Consider the following 21,100-nt stretch of genomic DNA (forward strand, 5'->3'; position numbering starts at 1 on the left):
AGAGAATCATTGATTGGCTGCCTCCTGCACAACCCCTGCTGGGGATCGAGTCTGCAACCGGGCATATGCCCTTGACTGGAATCAAACCCTGGACCCTTTAGTGTGCAGGCCAACACTCTATCCACTGAGCCACACCAGCTAGGGCAATTAACTAATTTTTTAACCAAATATTTATGGAGTGTGTCCTGTACTCTGGACTCAAGAGACAGTGGCCCTATAGACATAGTGCCTGCTGAGACAGACTGGAGGTCAGGCCCAGGGCAGGCACCGCCTGGGTACAGACCCATTTTACCCTCCCAGCAGCCTTGTGAGGGAACCCTCCCTCTTCCTATTTCACAGACAAGGAAACTGAGAGTGAAGCAACGTGTACAAAACCCTAGACTGAAACCGGTTACCGCCGTACAAGCCCTGACCTCTCACTCTGCCCCATGGGCAGGGCCTGGGGGCCAAGGACAGGGGAGCACGTGTGTTAAGTGAATCAGTGGAAGAGACCAAAAGGAATCAGCTATCGTGTAATGGATTAGTTTTTAGGCCACAACAAAGTGGCTTCACATCAAACAGGCTGAGTCCAAAAACGTCACAAGGGTAAAATCCACACTTAGAGGGAAACTGGGTGGCCGTGGCTGTGGCTGTGGCCGTGGCCGTGGCTGTGGCTGTGGCCATGGCCTTGAATTCTACATTCTTACACTCCGGTGTTACTGGACACCCTTCAATAATTTTCCTTTTACGTTATGTGCGGCTATTAACTATTCACCCACATCAATGAGCTATTTCCAAAAGACAAAAAGGCCCATTTTCAAAGGACAGAAAGCCAAGGTAGGGGACGAAGGGCTTACTTTCCGGTCTTCCTGGCCACCCTTCAATAATTTCACATTTGCATTGTGTACGGCCATTAACTGTTCACCCAAATCAATTAACTTTTTCCAGAGGACAAAAGGCCCATTTTCAAAGGACAGAAAGGCGTGTTTGTGGTTCAGGCCCTGATCCACACCTGTCGGGCTCCTACTGTTGGGGGGAGCAGAGCTGGCCATGGGGCAGAAAGAGCGCACACAGGGTGGCAGACACATGGTACACCCTGGCAAAGAGTGGAAAGGAGAAAGCCCCACAAACCTGGGTCTGAGCCCCGGTTCCAGGACTCCCCCGTCTTGTTTCTTTGGGCATGTCACTCCCCTTCTCTGCTTTGCTGGGAGCTGTGAGAATTAAGGGATATGATCATTTTTAAAAAGTATATATTTTCTTGATTTTTTACAGAGAGAAAGAGAGAGGGATAGAAAGCTAGAAACATCGATGAGAGAGAATCATCGACCAGCTGCCTCCTGCACACCCCCTACTGTGGGGATGTGCCCGCAACCAAGGTACATGCCTTGACCGGAATCAAACCCGGGACCCTTCAGTCCACAGACGGACACTCTATCCACTGAGCCAAACCGGTTTCGGCGGGATATGATCATTTAAATCTGGCTTAGTGCTTAGGTTGTAGGGGAGGAAAACATTTCATTCTTCTCTCTCAGGTCCTCTTGCTGGTCAAATTACCATGGGAAAGATCCAGGGGAGAAAAACAAACTTAGTTATGCCCATACGGGGGCCCCGTAAGAATGTGAACCCCCAGGAAAAGGGTAGTTCACAGGATGAGAAGAGAAGATGTTTGAGATTTAGGTATTTGTCCTGCCGTACAGAAAGATCATCCAAATAAAAATGTTACCTCTCTTCCTAGGCCAGGGCCTCTTCTATACATTTGTAGGTAATTAAGGAAGAAGTAAACGCTTTTGAGTCTGCTGGGTGCTGATTGCTCAAAATCATCCCCATGCCAAAGCAGCACATTTTGGGGAGGCTTATTCTAAACTGGGGAGTGAGACCTGCCATGGCGCTTCTCTCACGTCCCTGGGCTGTGGGCTGCCGGAGGCTGGGGTGGGGCAGCAGGCTGTCCGGGGAGTCAGGGGCGGGATCGGAGGAGAGCTTGCATGGGCAGTAGTGAGGGGTCTGTGGGAGATGGAAAGAGAAGGACAGAGAGTGGGCTGGAGGAGTGGGGGCGGGGGGAGGGTAGAATGGATAGGATTTGCGGAGTGTCTGAGTATCTGAAGTAGGTGGGGAAGGTACAGAGTCCAGGGATGTGCTCAGAGCAGTGGCAGCTGGGAATGGTCTTTACATTTTCAAATGGTTGGGGGAAAGCAAAAGAATAGTGTTTTGTGACATGTGAAAATTAAGTGGAATTCACATTTCAGTGTTCATAAAGTTTTATTGGAACACAACCATGACCATTCCCTTTCCATACTGCCTTGATGTTATACTACGGTGGCAGAGTTTAGTCATTGAGACAGAGGCCCTATGGGCAGCAAAGCCTGAGATAGTCACAGTCTGGTCCTTCCAGATGATGGTTTGCCCACCCTGGGAGCCTGGGGACAGGAGAGCATGAGGCTGGAGAAAGGAATAGGGCCTGGTCGCCAGGGCCGCCCTCTGGCCCGCCCCGGAGCAGAGCTTAATTAAGGAAGTGGGAGCCACCAGGGTTCAGGGAGGATGACCCGTTCGGATGCAGGTTGCAGAAGGGTCACTGTGGCTACGTGGTGAGGGTGGACCAAGTAGGCAATGGGCACCTGGAGCCGGGAGGCCGGTCCCAGTCATGGCCCAGGCTGCCCTGAGGACGTTGGCTGAGAGGGACCTCGCCTCGAGGCCTCCCTGGCCTGCCCCATGGACGCACCTTCGCCCAGGGCCCACGGCGGAGCTGGGCGCGTACCCAGAGTGCCTTGCACGCGGGCGGAAGTCGCCGCTGGAAGTCACACTTGGGCGGAAGTCACCCGGACGGAGCCTCGAGAGCGGAAGGAACTGCGAGAAGGGCGGGAAGCGGGAGGAGGCCGCCTGGTACGCCCCGCAGGAGCATCGTGGGCCCGCGTGTTACATGGTGGGCGTTGGGGGAGCAGCCGGCGGCCCCGAGGCCGGAGACGAGGCTCAAGAGGTGAGCGGGGCCGGTGGGCCGCCCACTCCGGGCCGAGGGCGCGGGTGGGACGGTCTGCGCCGGGGAGGCCGTGAGGCCCGGGAGAGAGCCAGCAGTCCGGCCTTCGGACGGGGCCTTCGGACGGGGCCTTCGGACGGTGCGTGGACGGAGGGGTCGGAAGGACACAGCCCGGCGAGGCCGCTTGGCCGCAGGCGGTGGACGGCGGCCACCCCCAAGGGCACTCGGACCCGTGCAGCCACGGGAGCAGGCCTGGCGCCGGGGCCGCCACACGGTGCAGGTCCAGGCCTCCGCACCGCGTCAGACACGCACACTCCCCGTCCCAGCCACCCGGGCCCCGCACGCACACACCACACCGGAGGCCTCCGCACGGCCACAGAGGTGTGTACACCGTCAGGGCCCGCGTACCGGCCGGCGTGCACAGCCCCGCACCCGGGAGCGGCCCGGGGACACTGAGGGTCACGCAGACCCGTGCCCTGCGAACCAGACGCACACCTCCCCGCAGACACAGCCCCGCAGACACAGACCGCGCACTCTGCCCGCCCCGCCCCTCGCACACGCCGCCCCGCGGGACGCGCCGGGCGGGGGGCCGCGCACGCACGGCCGCGGGCAGGGGCGCTCACACAGCTCCCCGCACACGCACATCTCCCCGCACACGCACACGCACACGCACACGCACGCCCGGAGGCGCGGAGCGGCGGCCCCAGCCTGCGGCCCGGACGCCCGGCGGGCGCGGAGGGGAGGGGGCGCGTGGGGGCGGGGCGGGGGCCGGAGCCGGCGGAGCGGGCGGGAGCGGGCACCTCCGTGCACCGGGATCGGCCTCGCCTCCGCACCCAGCGCGCCCCCGCGGGCCCTCCCCGCGCCTCCCGCTCGCCGGGCCCCGCCGCGCGCCCGGGGGGCAGCCGGGCGGCCGCGCCGGGCCCGCGAGGCGGGGTGGAGGCGGGGGCAGGGGGCGGGGATCGGGGCCGCGCCGCCTGCGATGCCGGGCGCCCGCCGCCGCCGCCGCCGCCGCCGGAACCCGGGATGGGGCGAGAGGCTGCGGCGGATGCCAGCATCTCCCCGCCGGGGGCCCCGGGGGCCGCGGAGCCGCCGCCGCCGCTGCTGCCGCCGCTGCTGAGACTCGGCGGGCGATGGGTGAGTGGACCCTGCTGCCCGGGGCCCCGCCGCAGCCCCTCCATCCCGCACCCCGGCCCTCCGCCCCCCGCCTCCGCCTGCGCCGCCTCCTCTGCGCCCGCGACCCCCACCCCTGCGCGGCCTCCCGCCGCCCCCTCCCCCGAGCGTGACCTCCGGGGCCGGCGGGAGCCTCGGGCTGCGGGCCTGGGCGGGGGGTGGCGGCCGGGATGGGGGATGCGGAGGCTCTGGCGCCCCCTCGCCCAGCCGGCTGCTCCGCGGAGCTTTCCCCGGCCCCCGGGGCAGAGCCTCCTCCCTCCGGCCCCCCTTCCCGGCTCCCGGCGCGGGGCGCCCCCGAGGCACCGGCTGGAGCTGTGCTTTGTGCCCTGGGACCCCCACAGACCCCCGGGAGGCGCGGGCGGGGAGCGAGGCCCCGGCGCCCGCCCCCCTCCACCTGGGTCTGCGGCAGGAGGCGGAGGCGGAGGCCCGGGCGCAGTCGGGGTGCGGGGCGGGGGCGGGACGGGGGGACCTGCTGGAGGGACGTGGGGAGAGACCCGCAGCCGCGGAGGGGGCTCCCGCATTTCCCACTGCACTGCCCGGGGCTGGGAGGGGACCTGGCCGGGGGAGGGCGCTATAAATACCGCACAGTGAGTTCTGGAACCTGGGCGGGGAGGGAGCGGGTCTGGGTGTCTGGGGAGGGCGGGGAGGGCCTGAGCTGGGGGCCAGGAGGAGCCGAGGTGGGGTCTCAGGCGGCCTGGGTGGCCCGAGGTGGGGTGACTTTCCTGCTCCGGCCAGAGGGGTGCGGGCAGGAGCACCACCCCAGGGAGACCCCTCCATGTTCCCCCAGAACCCGCGCTCCCCGTCCCCATGGCACTGGTGCTCACTCCTGGGCCACCAGTCAGATCTGCCTGGTGGGGGAGCGGTGGGCGCTGGTGTGTCACCTCCAGGGGCAGTTACCGAAGATCCGGGCGTGGGGCCAAGCCGAGGATGGAGGGAAGAGCAAGCTGCTCCTCCCCCACCCCCAGCTGGCGATTCTGTGGAGTCATCAATGCCTCCCAGTGAGGGGACAGCGCGGGGTCCTGGGAAAGTTTGGAAGAGGGGCTGCCCGCCCGAGGGGGGGAGCGGACTTGCTGGAAGAGAGGAGGATAGGAAGCTGGAGGCGGGTGTTCGCTGGATGGAGAACGTGGGAAGGGCATGCTGGTGGAGGGAATGGCGTGAGCAAAAGCTTAGGGATGTGAGTGCCTGTTGTGTGTGGAGAGACGGAGGAGGGGGAGGGCCACGCTCTGCCAGGGGCCAGAAGGAGCCCGGGCCGGGGGAGGAGGGCTGGTGGAGAGAGGTGGTGGGCCGCAGCTGGCTGGACTCTGTCCGGAGGGCTGGGGTGATGCTGGCTGGCCCCACGCGCCTCTCTCCTCTCCTCCCTCCCCTGGCCTGAGGGTCAGCCCTGATGGATGTGGTCAGGGCTGCGTGACCCTCACTGGTGATCCCTTCTCTGTGCAGTGAGTCTCATTCCCACGTCTGTCAGACGGGCAGCACCTTCCACGCGGTTGTGGAGGGACTGCATGCCATGATGCGCTGGCACCTGAGAAGGAGCTGGGGCAGTGCCTGGCTGCTGCGTTGGTATTTTTACCTGTAAAACGAGGACATCGGTGCCAGCTGGCAGGCCAGGCTCTCCTCACCGGGTGGCGGTGAGGATCATGTGAGGGAGCCGGAGGCTGGGGAACGGAGTGCCCACGGCCTCCTAGGCGGAGAGGAGAGCAGCGGAGCGGCCGGGACAGGGGAGCCCTCACACAGCCGCCCCCTGCCCCTCTGGGCGGGCACCACCTCTGGCCCCAGCCACGGCATTCAGGGACCCTGCTGTGCTCTCCGAGGCCAAAGCCTCTTTGTTCCCCTTTCTGCACGGTGCAACCCCTCCCAGCCAGCTCTAGGCCACCGCGTGGGGAGAGCCACCAGGGCTCCTTTCCAGAAGTTTCTTCAGACATTCAGGTCAACAAACACGATGTCCTCCTGTGGGGGGCACTGTGCCAGGCGGCCAGGTGAGGAGGATGCAGGCCGTGCCCTCGGAGATTAGAACCCAGTTGGGCAGCAGACCTCCCCGGGCACCCACAGTCTGCCCAGCCCCGTGCTGTCTGCCCCGTGCTGATTGCGCCATGGCCAGCCAAATGCAGAAGATGAAAAAGGCTTCCAGGCCAATGGCCCAGCTGCACGTCCCAGGCCTCCCACCTACTGTTATGTGACCGTGGACGGTGGCCCTGCCTCTTCCTGTCTGTCTCTGGGTCTATAAAATGGGGACGGTACGCACTATCGCTGTTTGAACAGCTTGGTTCAGTTCTGGTGCGTGTTCACTACTCTCCTTCTAGAATGCGTCTCCCTGCTCCCTCCCCCGCTCCTCAGAGACTACCCAGCCTGCCCCAGTGCATGTGCAGTCCACATCCCTGTGGTCTCCTCCTCCTGTCGGTGAGTCCTCTTAAGCAGGGGGCCTGCCTATCTGTCCGTGGCTGGGGCAGGGGGCAGGGGCCGTGGTCTGCTGGCAGCTGGCTCTCTGAGGAGCAGGCTGGCCCATGTCTGTGGTGTAAATCTTCCCGGCAGGGTCCATTTCTAGCTGCCAACAGCTTAACGATCTCATAATGGAATCAGGGACACCAGGCCTTTAGTAGGTGCTTAATAGAGGATGGTTGAAAGAGAAGGAAAGGCCTCAGGCGCCATCCGTCAGCTGGGTTTGGGGGGCTGCCAGGCCGTGTGTACTGGAGAAGGGCTTTCAGGGTTGGCATTAGACAGGCGGAGGGTGGGGCCAGGGGTCACCCCAAATAAGGACCCGAGTGGGACTGAGAACTGAGGGAATGGGAGGCTGGTGTCTTCTTTACCTGGGGCTCTGCACCTCTAACCCTGCCTCCCGTTGGCATTCACCCCTTCTCCCAGGAACTCCCCTGGAGCTTGGCCTGGCCTTGGGGCTTGCACAGATCGGCCTTGCTGGGCCCCAAGCTCTAGCTTCACAGAGCTCTCTCAAAGAGGACCCGAGCCTCAAATTCTTTCCCTTCGCTTTTGCTGTTCCCGCTACCTGAGTGTCTACCATCTGAGGCAGGACAGGAAGAAGCTGGGAAATTTTCTTGGCGAGTAGAATGGGGAAACGGAGACAGATAGATGAACACACTGGCCAACAATTTGCAGCCAGAGACAGAAGGTCACCTCCCTGGGGACCACATCGAGGCCTCAGCTGCGTTTCCGCTCCAGGCCCAGAAAAGCAGCCACGCCAGGTGGGGGGTGCCAGGACCAGCTGCCCTGGCACTGACCAATCTTGAAAGTCACAACTGGAAAAGGAAAGAATATTCTGCTGAAACCCTCCTCGGAGACCTCCCCTAAAGTTCCCATCTGCAAGAGAGAAAACCCTGGCCAGGGTGGCTCAGCGAGTTGGGCATTTTCTGTGCACCAAGAGATTGCTGATTCAAATCCAGTCAGGGCACTTGCCCGGGTTGTGAGTTTGATCTCTGGTAGGGGGCATGCAGAAGGCAGCACTCTCACATTTATGTTTCTCTCTCTGTCCCCCTCCCTCCTTTCTCTCTCAATCAATAAACTCTTCTTCCTTAGAAAAGAGAGAGAAAAGCCGCAAAGCAAAGGACCCAGAAGACCCAGGGCATGCTCTCCCTCTCTCCTGAACTCTAAGGAACCCCAAAGCCACACAACCAGTGAGCAGTGGGCAGCAGCAGCTTGTATCAGGCTAACTCCCTGGACCTGTCTCTGAGGCCCCTTTTCTCTGACTTCCCAGGGAGCCACAGCAGCCCAGCCTGGGCTCCCCTGTTGCTGCCTCTATGCTAAGCCCTTTCTTGTTTGGGGAGCTGCTGGGCCATGCTGTCCTGGAGCTGTCTGTCTTCCCCACCCTGGGGATCGAGCCTGTCACCTGGGCATGTGCCCCGACCAGGAATCAAACTTTAATCTCCTGGTTCATAAATTGATGCTCAACCACTGCGCCATGCCAGCTGGGCTATATTAATAAGTGCCCAAATATTAATAAGTGCCAGCGTGGCTCAATGGATAGAGCATCAGCCTGCAGACTGAAAGGTCCCAGATTCAATTCCGGTCAAGAGCACATGCCCAGGTTGCGAGCTGGATCCCTGGTAGGTGGCGTGCAGAAGGTCGCTGATAAATGATTCTCATGATTGATGTTTCTATCTCTTTCCCTTTCCCTTCTTCTCTAAAATCAATACAAATATGTTAAAAATATCAATAACTAACATTTATTGCATCTCTACAGCAACTCATGACAACGGTACCATGATGATCCTCTGCAGATGGGAAAGTTGAGGCACAGTGTCTTGTCAGCACTGGCCTATCCTTCACATCTTAGCTTGAGCATCACTCGTGTGGGGAAGCTTATGTGAGTCCTGATCTCTTTGCTGAGGGCCCACAGAGCAACCTTCCTGTATCTGTACCTGCTCGTTATCACACGGTTCCCGCTAGACCAAGCATGTCAAACTCACAGGCTAACACCGGCCAAATACACAAAGTTTCTGTGTATGTGGGCCACCAAACAACAAAAGCTTCAATTTTCATAGACACGTAGGTTTATTTCGATAGAGACACGCTGAACACAAAGGGCTGAAATAAGTGAGTCATCGGTAACAAAATAATAGAACACTTTAATAATAAAGTTAACATTTTTCCTTGGACATTTGCTTACCAGACAATGAATAACTATGCAAATTAATAAGCGTAACGCTTTTTTTCTTGTTCTCCAAAAGCGAAATATTTCCTGTTGCACACACCAAATAAGTCAGTCCAAGACTAATGACGTGGCCATCGGCTGCTAAAGTATCCGCTGCTGGAGTCAGTGGGGAGAAATGGTGCGCCTGCGTGCGAGGGAAGTGAATGCAACACGATTATAGTCATCAGCATTAGTGAGCATTATAGTTCGCTATTAATAATTACGTATAACAGGATGTTGTAAAATTAAGTTACGAAATTTTTATTAAAATGTTTTTTTACGTACTGTTGTCTTGGCTGGGCCACAAAAAATATTCATTGTGGGCAGTGAGTTTGACATGCTTGCACTGTGAGTCCCACAGACCTGCAGGAGCCCAAACGTGAGGATGAGTGATTCTCAGCCCAAGCTGCGCTCTGTCCATGACCCTCCTTCTCTGGCCCTTCCGAGGGCAGCCTCAGGGCTCAGGCGGGATGGTCACAGGGACCCTGCTGTCCCCACCTCCCAGCGGGGGAAGGGCGGTGCCTGGAGGGGCTGAGAGCCCCCCACCAGCTGGAGCAGGCCTGGTGGAGGGGCAGTGGAGCACCCTCCTGTGGCCTAGAAGGGGGCCCGCAGGGAAACAAGGCCTTGCCCATCATCCAGGAGGTTAACCAGGAGGTTAACGGCGTCCCTGAAATGGAAATTTCCCTGTTGGAACGGAAATTTCTCACTTATTTTCAGAAGTTATCAAGGTCCCTGAAATCAAAATCCCTCACTTATTTTGATCTTTTCTCTAAAAATAAAATTGGAACAATAGGAATCGTGTACACACCTAATTACTTTGTTATTTTAGGAATTTAGAGCTTTTTGGCTCAAGACTTGGGTTTCCACTGAAGCGGAAATGCCTGGGGGTGTGGGTGGGCCGGGGTCAGGGCCAGGCCTGGGTGCTGGAGCCGGCTGACCTGGGGCCTCAGGGCCTGCCCTCCAGCTGCCCTTTGGGGCAGGCCTCCCAGGGGTCCCAGAGGGAGCACACGGACTCTGAGCGGCGGGGCTGCGGGGAGGGAGGTGGAGGCAGAGGCAGGCTCCCGGCTTCCGGTTGACAGAGGCCCATGATAGGTGACTGTGCAGGCTGTTCTCCCCACTCAGCATTCCAGTCATAATCGTACGCTGCTATTGGTTGAGCACTTACTCTGTGCTAGTTGCTGGGCCAAGCACTTTGTCTTCGTTCTCCCATAGAGTTATCCTAACCTGCGGGGACGTAGGTACTATTATTTATCCCTCTTTGGCCCAGGGCCCAGGGCTGGGATAGTTACCAGCCTGTAGGACCCCAGACAGGGCTGCCTCTCTAGGTCCCCTTGGTCACCCAGAGGGGCCACTCTGAGGCTCAGAGGAAACAGCTGCCCCACCCGTGTCTGGCCCCCAGGCCCTGGTGTCACTCCAGTCTCCCCACAGTCCCAGGGCCCTTGCTCAGCCTCCCGGGGGCGGCTTGGGGACAGGATCTATTTCCCATCTGGTCCTCGGGAGAGCCCAGGACAGTCTGCGGGCTAAGCCGAGCCCACAGAGAGTGGTGACTGAGGATTTAGAGGCCTGTGGGCCCCAAGAACCACTGCCTGGCCCCGTGGAGCCCAGACGGCCTTAGGAGACCTCCTGCCCCCGGGGTCCAGATCCCGGGATCAGCCCTGCCTGTGCTCTGGGCCTCCGCTCCCTGGCCCCCCCCCCATCTCTGCACACGCCGTGATGACCCCCACCTGCTACCCCTGCTGCCCTTTTCCAGGAGCGCCTGCCGCTCCGTGGCCCCCAGAGCCTGCCTGGGGCTCTGCCTAAGTCCCTCGGGCTGCCCTCGTGCTGCCTGTGCTGGTCGGTGGTGAGCGGTGGTGTCGGGGAGGGGAGCAAGCAGAGCTGCCAATGACGGGAGGGGCGGGCCCCCGGGCTGGGCACACGGGCACACGCTGGGGCTGGACCGTGCCTGACAGAGAAAGCACTCGGTCCACATTTCCTCGGCGTTGGGTGAACGATGATCGTGAGTGGCGGTGCGGCCGCTCTGGAAACACGGCAGTGCGGCTGGTTCGGGTGAAAGATGGAGGAGGCGCCGTCCCCAGGGGATGCTGGCCTTTCTTGCGTGACTTCATTTCGGTGTTTCAGGGGCAGAGGTGCCCGAGTGATTCCCATCCCATCGTGTGGAAACTGAGTCCCAGACAGGAAGGTGACCTGCCAGGGTCACAGTGTCCGGAGGTGGATCTTCGGGCGAGTCACACCCAGCGCCTCCCTCAGTCCTCATGTGGCCGAGGCGTGACCCGCCGCTTTCACCTCTGCCATTCCCTGCTCAGAAGGCTCGTACCCGAGGGCACACTGCGTCTGCAGAGGTGGAGGGGGGAGAGCCCTGCCCAGGCTGGTGGGGGGCATCACGTGGCCGTTGGGGGCAGAGCCAGGCCTGAGCTCAGGCTGGTGCACAGGGTGGTCCGAGGTAACAGCCTCTGGCCCAGGTGAGGACCAGAGAGTGGGACGCCGGGTTTGGCTCCGCAGAATGACCACCGTTAGATTCACTAACCAGCGGGACTGGCCCTGGAGGGCACCCAGGCAGACGCCCGCCTGGGGGTGCCCAGGGACCTCCAGGCTGTCTGAGGCCACACGTGAGCATGGGCCATGGCCCTTTGGCCTCCAGGGGCGGCATGGGACTGAACCCCAGTTGCTGCCTGTAGCACTGGCGTGGGGGGTGGGGCGATGCACCAGCACCCCCATCCAGACCAGAAGTCCAGGCGCTGGCTTTCCCTCGGGCCTTTGCGGGCGCTGTTTCTCTGTCAGGAACGCCCTTCCCCTCCACTCCCGGCTCGTCCTTGACGGTCCCTCCAGGAGCCATGCCTGAGGCCCCTCCCAAGGGGCTGTGAGAGCCTGCGGGCCAGGCCTGTCCGATGAGGGCCTGGACGGACACGCCAGCGGAGTGAGGGAGAGGACTGGGTCGGGGGACTCGCGGTCACTCAGGCGTCCGTAGAACGTACTGTGCCCTCCCTCTGCCTCGGTGACAGGGAGGGAATCTGTGAAAGACCAAGGGCCTCCTGAGAGGTTCTAGGAAGCAACTGTAAGGTGCTGCCCAGCCCAGGTGACTGTCCCCTCAACTCAGAGAGGGCCCGCTGGCAGCCTTGACGCCACCCCTCCCACAGAGGAAACACTGAGGTCTGGGCACCTGGGACTGACCCAGTGACACGGAGCGTGGCCCTGGGTCCCCTTCGTGGCCTGCAGGAGGGGAGCCCGCCTGCGCCCCGCCCCCACTCCTGCCCCAGCGGCAGCCGTTCTCAGCGGATCCAGGTCAGGCCTGTGGAGGGGTGGACGGGGCGGAAAGAGCCAGCTTCCGGGGCTCAGGTCGGCTCTTTGCTTCCCAGGGTGGAGGACATCGCTCCTTAGAGAACGTGCATGTCGCCCACAAGCTGGCAGAGAATCCGTGTTGGTTATTCATCCCAGCAAAAGGGGACACGGGGGGAATCTGTGAGCGCCTAGGCCAAACTGTCAGCCTGAGCAGTGGGGATGGCGCGTGACACGGTCCCGTTTCTCTCACGTGATTTTCAGGTTTTGTAGAGGGTCTGGTAAATGTTTATACCCAGAAGGATGAAGTTATGTTTTAAAGGAGAGAGGTAAGAGAGGTGCTCTGAACGGCTCGCTCACCATCTGTCCGATTCTGGAGTCACCGCCATGCTAGGCCTCACCCGCGGGCGTGGTCCAGCCCCCGCACATCCCCGAGCGGGTGCACCTGCTGCAAACAGCTCGCGTGTCAGTTGCATGTCTCTCACCCCGGAAACTGGGTCAGGGGGAGTCCAGTCTGGGGCTACGGGGATGCAGTTCTGCTTGAATCCAGCCCACACCTCTGACCTCCTTCCTCTGCGCTGCTCTGGCCTCTGCCCCGCTTCCCCTGTGCGCCCCACATTCCAGCCTCGGGGCCGTTGCTGTTCTCTGCACACGGCCCTCTTTTGCCCACCTCCGGCCTTCGCCGTGCAGGCCCTCTGCCTGGAAAGCCAGCCTCTGTCTGGCGTTGCCATCCTCCAGGGGAGCTGTTCCTGCCCCTCCCAGCCAGCGGAGGTCCCAGGGCTCTGAGCTTTTTTATTTTTATTTTTTCCCTTAATATATTTTATTGGTTTTTTACAGAGAGGAAGAGAGAGGGATAGAGAGCTAGAAACATCGATCAGGTGCCTCCTGCACACCCCCTACTGGGAATGTGCCCGCAACCCAGGCACATGCCCTTGACCAGAATAGAACCCGGGACCTTTCGGTCTTCAGACCGACGCTCTATCCACTGAGCCAAACCGGTTTCGGCATCTGAGCTTTGGTGAGCAGTAGTCACTCTTGTGGTCTCCGCTGAGCCAGGCCCTCTGGTCCTGACCTTGCAAGTCACGCCCCCGCTCCAGGCCTTGATCTCCTCACTGTGAAGCGGGGTCGTGAGGCAGAGCTGAGGTGGAGCACAGACTTGGGGAGGGGCACTGCTCTTGGATCCCAGGCCAGGTTGCTGAGCCCAGGACCCTGGCCACCGGGCTCCTGGGCCTCACCGTGCGGGAGGCTTTGCCGCTGCGGTCTGCTTCCCCCGGGGCCTGTGTGGGAACGGTGATGCAGCAGGTGCTGGGACTAAGTGATTAGCGGAGCCAGCGCACACCGGTGGCCCCCATGATACTCAGGAGCAGGGCCCATGCCGGAGCCCTGCGTGCTGTGGTCCTGCTACAGGGTGAGGACCTACTGAGTGTCCCCAGGGAGACAGTCGGGTCCTTCCTCCCAGGGTGCTGTCCTCGCAGGCGGGGTGGGCAGAGAGTAAGTAACTGGGGAGGGAAAGAGAAAGGGGTCATTGTTCCTGCTCCATGGAGGCTCGCCAGGTGCCCAGAGTGCAGAGCCAACCAGCTGTGCACCTGCCCCATCAGACCGCTCCCAGCCGAAGGTTAATTGTGGCCTCAGGTTCCCAGATCTGAGCTGCGGGCTCGGGGCCAGTGCAGCCGTTACCCCCAAATCCCTTTGCGGACCCCCTTATGTCTCAGCGGACGTGCTGGCCGAGGGTCAGGCTCTGCTGGAGGCTGGAGCCATTTCATTCCCTTCCCACCCTGCCCCCCCCCCCCCCCCCCCCCCGCCACACACACACACACTGGAAGGGACCTTGGGGATTTATGGAGATGAGCCAGCTCTTTGCAGGGTGTGAGTTCATGTCACACTCAGGTCACACTTTTGAAGCACCAGACCAGCCTGAGAGGCCGGCAGTGTCCTGGGAGGCACGGGTGTGTGGATTTGGGGGAGAGTCATTGATTCAACAAACAGGCTGACACCTCCTTTGTGTCAGGCTGGGGCCACCCAGGAAACGGGCAGCGCAGCCTCCGTGTGGGGTGAGGGATGCTGGGGGAGGGCCAGGGAGCCCTGGAGGACATGCAGGTCAGCTGGCCCCTCCTGGGACAGCACGGAATAGGGGGGTGAGCTTATGCACCCTCTGAGCCTCCTGAGGATTTGGACTTTATCCTGAGGGATGAGGTCCAAGGTGGGAGGGGCAGCGTCAGATTCGGTTGTTCTTTGGCTCATGGGGATGAGGCTGTGCGGCCGCTGTGCTGTCCAGGTGAGCGCTGGCGATGGTGCAGCCAGCACGGGACAGTGGCCATGGGAGGGGGTGGGTTTGGAAAGTACAGGCCATGGGACCGACAGGGCGAGGTGACGAGTGTGCAGATCATCGAGGGGGCGGTGCCTGGCGTGTGCGGCCGAGCGGACGGTCACATCGCTAACGGGGCCCAGAAAGAGGAAAGCTGGAAATTCCCGAAGCTGTCCATGCGTCGCTGGGCATCAGGCCCAGGCCCCGGGTCATCAGCTGGGCTGTTGGAACATGTGAGTGAGGTCTTCGGGCCTCGTTTTGCAGTGGAGGGTCCCAGGGAGGACAGAAACCGGCTGGAGAGCAGGGCCTGGCCCTCCCTGTGGTCTGGCCCAGGCCCCCCGGGTCTGCTCCTCTGTCTCCCTCACCCGGTGGACACCCGGCCTCAGTCCGCAGGTGCATCCACCACCTGCCACCCTGTACGCGGGGGGAAGTGCCCATGGGAGCGCCACGTCAGCCAATCTCTGCTTCACTCCGCATGGGGGCGCTCCCCACCCCGACGCCCCAGATGCAATGCACGGAACCAAGCTTTGTAGCCTTAGCCTGGTTCTGTGGCTCTGGGCCGGGGAAGGCCCCCTGAGGACAGAGGAGGGGTGGGTGTGTCCTCCCCTCCCTTCCCTGCCTCAGGCCTTCTGGCCTGGAGACTTGCGGCTGAAGTGGCCCTTTGTATATTGTCCCTGCAGGACAGGCCTCCTGGAGGGAGGGGCTGGCACTGCCGGGGCCCGAGGGGCTGTCTCTGCGGGGCCAGTGCTGGGCTTTCCCTGGGCCTCCGGAGCAGGGGAGAGACCCTGTGGGCGAGGGCACGCTCTGGCCAGGCCTGCTGCCCCCCAGCCCAAACCGTCCCTCAGAATCCGTCATCGTGTTCTCATAAGTTCCGCTGTCATCCGGAGCGCCGTGCCCAGGCCGGGCTTTGTGGGTGTGGGCAGCGGTGACCCTGCTCTCCTGTTGTTGACGTTCCGAGCGAGCAGTGTGGATGGGGGACAGACAGCTCCGCAGCGAGGAGCGCTAGGAGCAGATGGCCTGGGAGGGTATCTGAGGGAAGGGCATTGCAGGTGGAGGGAACAGCGGTGCGAGGACCCTGAGAGGAGGACCTGGGTGTGGGAGGGACAGAAAGGCAGGGACTGTGGCTGGACAGAGTGGCCGAGAGCTGAGGTCAGCAGAGAGGCAGGGACCGGCTTGACCGGGCCTGTGGACACGAAGAGAAGTTTGGATTTCACTCTGTGAGGCCGGAGGAAAACGGGGTTCAGAGGGGGTGTAAGCAGGGGAGACGTGGCCTGATGAGGATTTGGGGGTGGCAGACTGTGGGGCCCAGTGCCAAATGAAAACGCACGGCCTCTTGTTCAGAATGAGGAATTTCAAGATGGAATTTTAAAGGAGGAGGAGGCAGGAGGGAGGCCAGTAGGAGGAGGATCGGAGTGAGTCCTTGGGACCATTGTCGAGGGAGGTGACGACAGGCCTTGCAGTGAGCGCCCCAAACAGGCACAGGGTGAGGCGTGTAGAGGGTGCGAGAGCCTCAGCTCAGAGGCCTGGTCTATGCCAAGACCCTTTGGATGTCACCTCTCTCACAGGGGCTGGTCGGTCCCACGTGGCAGATGGGGACTCTGGGCCCGGGGGCATTAAGTAACCTGATCACACGGGGCTGAGGAGGGGCAGGCAGGGTTTGAATCCAGCTCCCTTTGACTCCATGTTCCAGGGCGCTGCCCCCTCTCCTCCTGAGAGGTTGGGCCTGGGGGCACCTTGCCCAGCCTGGGCCCAGAAATGAGTTTCCGTTCTCTGGATAGGAAGCACCAGCTCGGGCCTCCCTGGCCTTGCTTTTCCTTAGAGTGAGCCTGGGAGGTGTGGGCATCCCGAGCTCCATCCCACAGATGTGGAAACTGAGGCAGGACAGGCTGGTCTCAGCCTCTGGGCCCCTGGACTTGTCTGCTTGCTGGCTTCTCTTCTCTGGACAGGGCAGGGGGAGCTTTGGGGCCTGGAGGCCCGGTGTTTGGGAGGTCCTGGGCCTCTGGGCTCTGTAAGGATGGGGGTGATCAGCCTGCATGGGGCACGGCTTGGTCAACAGTTATTCAAGGCCTGGGTTCTCCTTTCTCTAATCAGAAAGTCTGTTAATGATTTACGCTTTGCTCATTTAAGTATTATAGGCCTGTGCTGCTCCTCCAAGGGCCTTATCCCTCCCCCCTCCCCCCAACCTTGGCTGGACTCTGATCTCTTCCTCCTGGCATTCTTCCTGCCCCTGCCCTCCCAGCCATCGGTCCGGCCAGGCTCTCCCTACCGAGATGGCCGGGCCCGAGCCCTTGAGGAGTGCCCCCCGCCTGGCCTTCTCTCAGCGGTCCTTCTCGGGCCTCAGCTACCCTACGTGGTGCACGTCATCTCCTCTGACAGATGGAGGCACATCGCTGGACTCACCTCCGCATTCACTGCGGCCAGCTCGGGAGCGGGCCTGGGGCGCTCACGGCCTTCAGGGCAGGAGAGGGCCCAATGGGAAGCTTCTCTCCAGGCTGATGGGGCTCCTGAGCAGCTGGGTGGAAGCAGCCGCGCCAGGGGAGGCAGGGCTGTGCTGGGGTGCTGAGGGTGGAGGAGGGAGAAGGAGGCCCTGACATAGAGGACAGCACATTTAGAGGCCCTCAGTGCACCCCCTCACCCCGCCAGGAGCACGCATGCTCCAGCTCTGCCACCCCCCTCCCGCTGAGCCCGGCTGGGAGGAGCCCGGGAGGGCAGGTCCCACCCCCAGAACAAAGCAGCGCAGGAGCTGTTTGAGGGTCTCCTCTGGGCCCCCCAGTTTCCAGGATCAGCCAAACACAGTCCAATCTCTGTTCCCCTCACTGAGAGCCCGTGCCCACAGGCAGTGAGCTGGGCCCACGCAGGACTGCAGCCGGTGTTCGCTGAGGCCGTCAGGATCCGGTCCCACCGCCCGCCGGCTCTGTCCAGCTCTTCTTCGTGTACCTCGACCTGTTTCCGTCCGTGTCCTGACAGCGTCCAGGAGCCCCTGAGCAGGGGCACAGTGCAGGGTGACCTTCTGCCCAGCGAGGGAGCGGGCGAGGCTCCAGAGGGAGGTGGGCACTGGTTCACCGAGCACTGGGCCCTGGCCGGCTCTCGCCTGTAGACGGAAACCTCGAGTGTTCCCTCTGAGCAGCTGCCTGGCATCGACGCCTTGCGCTGCTGCTTGCTTGCCCTTTTGTGCAGACAGAAGCCCAGAGATGTGAGAGGGACAGAAAAGGTAACTGGGCAGGGCCGGGTGGAGCTGGCGCTGTAGCCAGCTCGTGCTGCCTGCGCTGCGCCCGGGGGCGGGGCAGCCTCCAGGGAGAGAGAGGGTCAATAAGCCATAAAAGCCAGGCAAAGCAGCTGGGATGGGACACGGCCTCACCTGTGACTGGGACCCGGGGCTTGAGGCAGGTACCAGGTCGGGGGGCGGGAGGGGTCCAGGGAGGAACCAGGGGGACGAGGCAGGGTGGAGTGTAGGGAGCAGGAAGCCCCAGGCGGGGGGACCGACACCCCACAGCCCTTCCAGGGCCAGCCAGGAGCGAGCGGGAGCCCTCCGCGGGCTGCAGAGGCGGCTCCCTCCGCGGTTGGCTCAGGCGTGCCCGCCTCTGTTCTCCTCGCAGGTGCGGGGTTGGGTGTCCCAGCCCAGGGTGGGGGTGGGGTGGGACCTTCCCTGTCTCCGGTTCCCAGCCAGCAGGGCTGGGGGAAACTCAGAGGGGAGGTGGGTGGGGGTGTGGACGGGGCAGCAGGGGCTTGACACCCTTGACACCTGCAGTGCCAAGCGGGAGCTTCCTGAAGTCCGGGCCTCACCTCAGAGGTTCCCAGCTTTCTAGAGCACCTGATCCCGCCACGTTCCTGGAGGTCCAGCTCGTGCAGGGTGCTTGGTTCCGTTTGGAGGGGGGAGGGAACCGGGGTTTATGAGACCAGTGTAAGTCACTGCAGCCCAGCCTGGTGGAGCTCGGCCTGGGAGAGGGGACTGTGGGCAGAAGGTCTGCCCGGTGAGCTCTCCACGGCTCCTGCTGGGGACCAGGCAAGGCTGGAGGCAGCAGCCTGAACTCTTGGGTGCAGCCCCGCAGCGGTGGGGTGGGTGTGAGTCCTGCTGCTGCCAGCTGGGCCTCAGGTAGGACCTCAGCCCGTGCCCTCACTGCCCGTCAGTCACTGTGAGGATAATGCAGTCGAGCGAGTGCCAACCCGGAAGCACGGGTGCTGCTGAACGCAGCTGCGAGAGGGGCGATGGCAGAGGCACCGCCTCCTGGGAGGAATGTTCCCGGCCCACGGCTCCCAGCCTGTTAGCTGAGGGTTTGCCTGCATTGGGATTACAGACCCAAGACGGTGGCTACTGAGAGGGGGCGGTCAGGCTTGTGCCCAAGCACCCCTGAGGTGGGGGGAGTGTCCCTTGCCACTCCACTTGCCCCTCACCAGACTCAGGACCCCCGACTTTGCTGCACAGCCCTGGGGGTTCCCAACACAGGCCTCTGTGCCCTTGGCCCGCTGCCTGGGGTGCTGTCCCCACTGCGCAGTGGCTCCTGCTGGACCTGGGGTCTCGGCTGAAATGTCCTCTCCCTGGAGGCCCTTCCCGACACCCGGCGTGCTCTGCCCCTCCACTGGACGGAGCTGTGTGAGGACCTCACCCCCATCTGCTGCACCCGGCGCCAAGCCCAGAGCTGATCTGCCCTCTCCACACCCACCCACAGAGTCCGATCTCCTGCTGGTCTGGGCCATCAGCTGGCCCCCAAGGCTGTCTCCCCCCTCCCCCTCCCCCCAGCGGCTAGTGACTCTGAGCACCTCAGCATCAGCTCCGCTGTCCCCACCCCTCCCATGTCCGTGTCCGGGCTGCATGTCCTGGCTGCCTCCTGCCCCCAGCACCACAGCTGGGCCCCCGGGTCCTCCTCTCAGCTCCTCCCACTGCCTCCTCCGCATGCTGCCGCCCCCACTGCCCTGCCCCTTCTCCCCAGTCCTTTCTAAACCCTCTCTGTCCAGTGGCCGTTAAAGCGAACATTTTATTAAAATTGTGTTCCTTTATTGTTAACATTACAGATGTTCCCCATTTCCCTCCCCGCTCTGTCCTCCTCCACCCAGCCCCTGCCTCACCCCAGGCCTCTCCACACTCTTGTCCCTGTCCGTGGGTTATGATATATGCACACACACTGAAGGGCCTGCAAGGAGAGGACTTTTCACCGAGACCCCAGGTCCAGCAGGAGCCACTGGCAGAGTGGGGACAGCACCCCAGGATTATTATAATTTCTGAACACATAATCTGGCCACTCAGTGTGTGTGTGTGTGTGTGTGTGTGTGTGTGTGTGTGTGTGTGTGTATTTAAGAGGCCTGGTGCATGAACTTATGCATAGGTGGGGTCTGGCCAGCCTGGCCAGGGGGAGGGGACATGGGCAGTTGGCTGGCCTGCCTACTGGTCGAACTCCTGGTCTAGGGGACAATTTGCATATTAGCCTTTTATTCTGTAGGATATACACTGAGTGGCCAGATTATTATGCATTCAGAGATCATCATAATCTGGCCACTCAGTGTGTATATTTGGTTACTCTCTTCCCTTCCTCCCCTCCCCTCTCAGATGTCAATCTTTCATGCATCCATGCCCCTGCTTCAGTTTTGCTTGTCAGTTTTTGTTCATTAGATTCTATAAATACGTGAGATCATATGACATTTGTCTTTCTCTGACTGGCTTATTTTGCTTAGCATAATAATCTCCAGGTCTATCCATGCTCTCTCAAAGGGTAAGAGATCCCTCTTTTTTATAGCTGCATAATATTCCATGGTGTAGAGGTACCACAGCTTTTTAGTCCACTCATCTGCTGATGGGCACTTGGGCAGTTCCAGATCTTAGCTCTTGTAAATTGTGCTGCTATGAACATAGGGGTGCATATACTCTTCCTGATTGGTGTTTTGGGGTTCTGTATTCCCAGATGTGGGATCGCTGGGTCAAACAGCAGTTCCATTTTTTATTTTTTGAGGACACTTCATACTGTCTTCCACAGTGGCTGCACCAGTCCACATTCCCACCAGCAGTGCATGAGGGTTCCTTTTTTCCACGTCCTCACCAGCACTTGTTATTGATTTATCGATGGTAGCCATTCTGACAGGTGTGAGGTGATACCTTATTGTCGTTTTGATCTGCATCTCAGATTAGTGACGAGCATTTTTATGTGTCCATCTGCCATCTGTATGTCCTTTCTGGAGAAATGTCTATTCTGGAGAAGTATTTATTCAGCTCCTTAGTGTATCGGGTTAATGTTCTAACCAAGTGAGCTTCCCGGCCAGGGCGTACCAGTCAATGTCAAGTGCTCAGTAGCCACATGTGGCCAGTGGCAGGGGGGCTGGCCAGCATAGGCCTAGAGGTTTCCACCATCAAAGAACGAGTCATCAGATAGCTTTGCAAGCTAACAGGTTCGTCATCCTCAGCCCAGCCTGATGCTGTTGCCCTGCTCAGAGCCTCCCTCAACCTGCCCCAGCCCCTCTAAGTGGAAGCTGGGTGGGCCTCGAGCCCTGGAGAGCAGGGGCTCGTACAGGGCATCAGAGAGACGCCCTACAAGTTGCTTTACCCTCTGAGCCCCGTTTCCTTGTCTGTAAAGTACGGATAATAATTCCTACCTCCAAGGCTGGTTGTGAGGGTCACATGTATATGAAACCCAGCCAACAGCTGGCACACATTTAAGCATGCAGTAAGCGGTGACCGTCCCATTAACATGAACAAGGCGAGGTGGGGCAGATGGAGAGGACAGGGCCACAGCAGCTGTGAGCCTCATGCTGAGCACAGCTGGCCTGTTGGCTGGTACCTGGG

General features: G+C 60.9%; 1 protein-coding gene across 1 annotated transcript in view; it reads left to right on the forward strand.

Annotated features, from left to right (window-relative positions):
• Nucleotides 1-3,942: 3,942 nt before the first annotated feature.
• MGAT3 (beta-1,4-mannosyl-glycoprotein 4-beta-N-acetylglucosaminyltransferase) overlaps nucleotides 3,943-21,100 on the forward strand; it is a 28,763-nt gene continuing 11,605 nt past the window's right edge. Inside the window, exon 1 of the mRNA XM_084880016.1 lies at nucleotides 3,943-4,081. The gene's annotated coding sequence lies outside the window, so the exon portion shown is untranslated. The remainder of the gene's footprint in view (nucleotides 4,082-21,100) is intronic.

The sequence above is a fragment of the Pipistrellus hanaki genome (genome assembly GCF_964339955.1).
Source record: "Pipistrellus hanaki genome assembly, chromosome: 3".
Classification (NCBI taxonomy): Eukaryota; Metazoa; Chordata; class Mammalia; order Chiroptera; family Vespertilionidae; genus Pipistrellus; species Pipistrellus hanaki.